The sequence below is a fragment of the Canis lupus genome, chromosome 31, assembly GCF_003254725.2.
Source record: "Canis lupus dingo isolate Sandy chromosome 31, ASM325472v2, whole genome shotgun sequence".
Lineage (NCBI taxonomy): Eukaryota > Metazoa > Chordata > Mammalia > Carnivora > Canidae > Canis > Canis lupus.
In genome coordinates, this window is record NC_064273.1 from 5,147,931 (window position 1) to 5,155,574 (window position 7,644).

The window sequence follows — 7,644 nt, forward strand, 5'->3', positions numbered from 1 at the left end:
GTCTGATAGTTGGCTGGGATGACTTGTTTTACTGGGATGCAGGCTCTTAACCTTCCACAAATTAACCTGGGTTTATTCGTGTTCCAGAGCAAAAGAAAACTTCAAAGCTAAGGCCCTGATGATAATTCTTTGCTTCCATCAAGGTTGCTACTCTTCTGTTGATCATAAACTAAGCAAATGGGCAGGCCAAGAATAAATATGGGTGAGAACTATCCAAAGACATGGATTATTACAACAATTTACCACACAGTATATGTCTAATAAGATACCAAAAGTTGTGAACTGATTATAGGAACCTGGTTTTAAGATGTATAAAAGTCAGTGGGACTTACCCACTGAGGAACTGACAGGAGATGGGGGGACCCACACAGGTACAATAGGGAATGATTTGATTATCAGAGAATCCTTTAACAGTTCAGGGAGAAGTCTCTCCCTCATATGGAGAAAGGGAAAGGAATTTGAAGGAGACACCAGCAACATGGACATTGAGGTGTTTGGGGCACTATCTTGGCACTGGGAGGCAGAGTTCCCTCCTAAATTCCTTAATCTAGAGGTATCAGAATTGGCTAGTTCAGAACCTCTGCAAGGAGAACAGTGTCATGAAAATTGCAATGAATATTCCAAAACAAATGGAAATGATGACATTAGAAATCAAAGAGCAAGAACAAGGATAAACAGAATCCACTATTATCACAGGTGATAACTCTATGCTGAGTGTTCTAGGACATCTTCTTGTACCCATAACACACCTAGTGAATGGCATATGTAGTACTCTTATTCTGATTTTTATGTGTAGTAATCCAAATACTCATGGGAAGTTTCTGTGTCCACTCTAGAGATACTCAAAGATTTTAAATATCCCCATGGGAGGCAGCATATGAATGCTTATTCTGTCATATTTAGTTATAAAGGCCACATACAAAATGTAGGGAATAATCCAGGGAGTGGGCAGGGGACTGGGTGGGGGGGTGGTGGCGGGAGAGGATTGCAGACAAATTTAGAGTATAACTTTAAGTTCTCCAAGACCTATTTGGTAAAATCTGAAAGAAATAACTGTTAGTTGTAGTTATTTCCACTTGCATGTACCATTGACAATAAAACTGAAGTTCAGGGATAAATTTGGTCTAGGGTTCTACACATAATAATCAAATATTATAAGCTCTTACCAGTTACTATTCTCATTTCTTAATTAGCATTATCTAGACCCCTTATCTTTAAAGATTCTAATCTAGTTGTGGAATGAGGCTGGAGGCTGTGATTGCTTTTAAAACCAATTCTGTTGATTCTAATGTGTTGTCATTTAAATTAATCCTTATTATATTCTATACAGGAGACACTATGATAGTCCATTTTCAAGGTGCAAAAATTGAAACAGAATGAGGTAATAGGGTGCCCCAGATCATCTAGTTTATTATAGAACTATCCTTCATTACAGAACTAGTAAGCATCAGTGGTAGGATTTGAACCTAGGGAACCTGATTACAGAACTTTGACCACTGGGATCCCTGGGTGGCTCAGCGGTTTAGCGCCTGCCTTTGGCCCAGGGCGCGATCCTGGAGACCCGGGATCGAATCCCACATCGGGCTCCTGGTGCATGGAGCCTGCTTCTCCCTCTGCCTATGTCTCTGCCTCTCTCTCTCTCTCTCTGTGACTATAATAAATAAGTAAAAAAAAAAAAAAAAAAAAAAACTTTGACCACTACTCTCTCTCCTGACCAAAAACGTTTAATGTTTATCTCAAAGCTTTTTTTTTTTTTTTTTCCTTTTGATTTCTGGAAATCAAAGTCTAGACTATTTTAACATTTAGTAACACATTTCTGAGTGACAGATGTTGCCAGTTTCCTTTTTGGTCAGGATGAGGCACTGAAAGTTTAGACATCTTCAGCCTACATTTGTAATCATCTAAGTCTCTACAGCAGTACTACAGAAGTGTTAATATGTAGCATCCCCAGTAACTGAGAGGCTTTGGATTTCAAGATGTTGCCCAGATCATAGATGATTAGTGTGTAGCAAAGGCTCCGAGTAGGTTTTCTCTCAGAATAACCCAAGGAGTTATAACTACAAAGCTTTGGGACACATACAGAGTTCAACTGGATACCATTTTGACATTCATGGGTAAAATGACAAAATAATGTAAGAAGCATAAATAGATTATTTATATCAACTAGGCATTAGAGGCAGTAGGGTTGCATTTATAGACCCTTATTTGATTTGAATATTAGGTCATGATGACTCAAATATGGTGATGGGACCACCCATTTCTTTATGTTTATTAGTCTATGATATGATGACTATAAGTGGCTCAGCATGGTAGTTAGGGAAATGAATAAAAATGTATTGATGTTCATAATTGTAAATTATGGGCCAGATTGAATCTCTAAGAAATAATCTCAGAGAGCCCCCCAATTTTGCATGAGGAGGTCAACATTTTTTAAGATAATTTTTATTAATGAGTCATTATTATTAGTAACTCCTGTGAGATTTAGAATTTAGTATGGAAATGAATTAAAACAAATCTGTAGTGTTAGTATTTTTGTATTAAGCTCAGAAACTATGTACATTTGCTACTTGAGCATTTACAGTTTATTGTAAAATTTTTGACATTTTAGCATTCAAACTGATTCTTATAATTTCAATTTTAATAAGCATAATTGAAAAAGTTAACATAGATTTACTAATTTAATATTCAGTACACATTTAAGGGAACTTATGGTTTAACTTACTATGTTAAATTTATAGAAGTTATTTAAGTACTCAGGAAGGTTTTATTTGTTAATTAGACAATTGGAATACTTAAAAAGAAATTGAATATATTAAATTTATAAATATAGTTTAGAATGTTGAAGGTGTTTAATTAACTGAGTTTGTAAATGTGACCAAACACTCTTAAAGGCCCATTATTATAAGTAGTGAAATTTTACTAGACTTAGCAATACAACATTCATATACAGCTTAAAAGCTTAAGAGCTAGTTTTGGGGTTTGTAGCTTTAATAAATTGAATATTAGTTTCAAAACCAATGTAAACTTAAATAATATTCTGAACATAAAAACCTCCTTTGAGAACATAAATAATTTTTCAATAATACCTAATTTTGCAGTATTTTGGGGAAATCTATGACATAGTAGCTTTACCCTATGGCTAGTTTTTCCCTCTGGTTCCAAGAGTGTATTCTTACTCTATCAATGCACCCCCCCCAAAAAAAAAAAAAAAAAAAAACCTGAAGAGAAAAGCCCCACAACAACCCTATATTAAGTCCTAGCACTTGGTATGGCTATATCAAACCCTATATCATCCTTTTAACCATTCTTTTTTTTTAAGACTATTTATTTATTCATGAGAGACACAGAGAGGCAGAGACACAGGCAGAGGGAGAAGTAGGCTCCATGCAGGGAGCCTGATGCAGGGTTCAATCCGCAGACCTCAGAATCACCCCTTGAGCCAAAGGCAGACTCTCAACCATTGAACCACCCTGGCGTCCCTTAACCATTCTTTCTGAAGGACTTGATTGTTTCTGCAGAAGTTCATGGACTCCCTGCTTCAAACTAAACAAATCTAACAGAACCAGAACTTTCCCACCCATTTCCTAACTCCTTGATCACTAAATGACGATGGTTTATCTTATCCAGCACATCAGCCATGCTAGATATAAATGGTTTCCTGGGTACAGAGTGAAACCACTCAGTTGCATGGGATCATTATTTAAACCCCACTTGGCTTTTCTCACCAGTGCTTTATGGCCTCTGCCTTGACTCTCCCCTCCCCCACAATACATCCATTATCTACAGTTGAGGTTTTGGTAGTACATATATCTCACACTATAAGAGAAAAAATACATTTTCCAGGAATGTTAACATATGTATGGGGAAATTAACATCATTAACAATTGAGATAAACAATCCATCTCCAGTGTCATCAGGCAAAGCAATTGCTACCTTGACCAAGAATATGCTAATAGACTCCTAATTAGATTTAATTGGCTTTCTCATACTCATTTTTGATCAAATCAACAGATAATTAATTATTCATTATATGTAAGGTACTCTTTTTATAACTTACCTGGTCAAGATAGCATTATTTAAAAAATCATTTAATTATTGCCCTCTTTCTAAATAATAATTCCAAAATCTTGTGAGTGCCTACAAGGGCCTACAGAATTTGGTGTACATCAACAGTGCCCACCTTACCTCTTATCATGTGATCCCTGGTTGTTTTTCAATACTGTGAATAACTATACCTCTATACCTCTGACTAAATCTGTAATTTTTGCACCTTCCCATCAGTCATCCACACGTGAGGCTTAAGAGCTCCAACTTTGTAAATATCTTTGTGATTGCATTACTAAAAAGGTTTACCTGTTGATTTTCTGTTTGGACACAGTTTTCCATGGGTTCCTCATATTTCTGAATGGTTTAGGCCATCTGAGGAAATAATACATTTAAATAGCAAACTGCCTTGGAAGCTGGAGATAATGTTATCCCTCCAGGAAGATGTGGAGATGCACCTACTCAGAGATATCTCATGGCACTAAAAATTTTCTTTTCCAAAGACATTTACTTAAATCCTAGGATAATAAGCCTATAGAGGGGTCCCATCTCTCCCAAAGGTGATTTGCCTTCTCACTGTCTCAGCAGAAAGGACAATAAATATATATGTACCAGTAGCCCTACAAAAACTGACAGTTTCCAAAAATCTTGGATATCCCTCATGTGATGCACCTCACTGTACATACAGAAAACAACAGACCCTCATGGCATCCCCCTATGGGAATTGGGACATGGGATTGAGCGAGATGTTGCTCTAATTTTGTTGTGAAAAATAAACTCTGTCTTTGACCCAGAGACACTGAGTTTCGTGTGCATGTGTGTAACATATATAATGTATATACACATATATATATATTAAATTTTTCTGACAATATATTCCTTTCTATATTGTAATCACCTTAAGAACCTTATATTATTTGGATTTTTATTCCTCATTTATATATAATGTCCCGAGAAAAGGAACTCAGGAAATACATGGATAAATATATGTATCTTCACAAGTGTTAGGAATTCCTATCTTATGTACCACAGAGTACAGATGTCTATAAAGACAAAGAATGTATAAGAATCAGTCCAGAGAATTTATATATGCAAAGATTATAACTTCATTTCTTCTCAGTTAGAATAGTTCTGACTCAAAAACCCATTTTTCTGCTAAGTTTCTGAAATATTTTATCTTGGTTATTATTGAGACCATCTTCATTCTCCTGGGGCCATATCAGAATGCCTGGGTTTATTTAATATCATGAAAATGAAGTAGATAAGTCTGATATTTCATTTACCTAAGTTACTACTGACAATTTCATTGCCCCAGCTTTCCATGGAATCTGGTGAATTTCTGCCTCCATGCCACAATTGGACTTCCTAACTTTTGTAGGGCAGAGAAACACCTGCACCTAGGTCCTACACAGCCCCTATCGCTGAAGTTTGCTTCCTCCTTTCGTCTCAGTCTCAGAACAGTAAAGTCCATGATGCCTAATGAAATCTTATCTGTGGGATCAAAGTCTAGAAACAAATCCAGGAGGCTCTAGTCTAGCCCTGGAAAGAGAGCTGAGCGGTTATGATATCTGTTGATATCAGAGGAAGACAAGATATGGAGGAAGATAAGGGAGAAAAAAAATATATATATAGCTAACAGAGGAAGAGAGGGGAGGAGGAGGAGGAAGAAGAGAAGGAGGAGGAGGAGGAGGAGGAGGAGGAGGAAGAGGAGGAGGAGGAGGAGGAGGAGGAGGAGGAGGAGGAGGAGGAGGAGGAGGAGAAAGGAGGAAGGAAAAGAAGAGACTGAGAGAGATTGGAGACCAGGTTCCTGCTCCTTCCAGCACCCCTCAGCCTCACATGTGTGCACTTCAGGGGCACTACAGGGACTGGCCGTTTAGTAGGACCTCCTCTTGACCTTTGTCCTACACAGTGTCCTGGACCATCCACAGCCAAACCTTCACATAGAAGTGTGCTAGGCTCCTGCAGAGTAAGGTCTTTCAAATTCTGAGTTCCCATAGTACCTGCAGCACCACCTGAACACACTGTGTAGGTCCATCTATCTCAGAGGTCTGTGCCCTGGAGCTTTATTTCTTGGGGTCTGCCTAATGCAAATACCCTGTGTCCTGAGCCTGGAATACGCCATGGCAACTTCCCTCCTTCTGCATACTACCCACAGCCTTGGCTCACCTGAGCCCTGGGGTGTTCTTTGCCTGTTGAGTAACTATGAACCGGTTCCCCAGTAAACAGCAGCATCATCCAGAGGGCTACAATCACAACTTTCTGCATGAAGTCTGAAAGCCCTTCCAAGTTCCTTCTTTAGGAACCCTTCCCTCAGACTTAGGATGCTTTTTATTTTTATTTTTTTTGACTTAGTATACTTTTGAGAATTCCTTTCCATCTTCAGAATTATTCTATCATGACTTAATCATTCTTTATATTAAGTGTTCTTCATTTAAATTACTGATTGAACCCTGGCTGATATATTAGTCTTTTAATATGCCTTGTCCAAAAGCTAAATAACTGGATAACTAGCTCCCTATCACTGAGGAAAAATTCTACAGGTAAACTAATATCTAGAAGAAATATCTGCTGCTAAGAACCCAGCCATATGTTTCTCCTGATATATAGTATGATCATTGTCCTGAGAGATGGTATTCTGCAGACTGCAGATTCAGACAGAAAGGTTTTTATAGATATTCCTCCCTCTGAAAGACTTCACAGGTGTTAGCAATATACCTGTCTTCAGGAGGCAAGCTGAATATCATCTCACACATTTCTACATATAAAACACTCAGAATAAGCGTAATATCAATACATTCAGAAAAATTAGAAGTGATCCACAGGAAAGAAATGTAGTGTGTGTGGGAAGGGAGGGAATTTTTCAGACCTAATGTTGCCTATTTTCATTTTTCAATAGAGAAAAAAAAGTATCACCATTGTCCATTAACCTTAAAATTGGTGATGTAACATGAGTAAGAATTATACTTCATACAGAATACTTTTTAAAAAAGATTTTATTTATTCATTCATGAGAGACATAGAGAGAGAGAGAGAGAGAGAGGCATAGACAGACATAGGCAGAGGGAGAAGCAGGATTTCTGAGGGGAGCCGGATGTGGGACTCAGTCCCAGCACCCCCGGATCATGCTGAGCAAATGGTAGATGCTCAACCACTGAGCCACCCAGGTGCCCCCAGAATACTTTTTAAATAATATATTCATGGGTGGTTCAATCGGTTAAGCATCCAATTCTTGATTTTGTCTCGGGTCATGATCAGGATTGTGGAATCAAGCCTGGCGTCAGGTCCCGCAATCAGCAAGGAGTCGGCTTGAGATGTTCTCTCTCCCTCTGCCGCTGGCCCTCCCTGCATCTCACGGTCTAAAATAAATATATAAATCTTTAAAAAATATTAGCTTGACTCAATAAACTCCTTTTTAATAATTTATATTCGTCTTACAAGCATATTTGCCCTCTAAATACTGAAATTTAAACATCATCCTAAGGGCAGACCAGGTGGCTCAGAGGTTTAGCGCTGCCTTCAGCCCAGGGACTGATCCTGGAGACCCGGGATCGAGTCCCACGTCGGGCTCCCTGCATGGAGCCTGCTTCTCCCTCTGCCCCT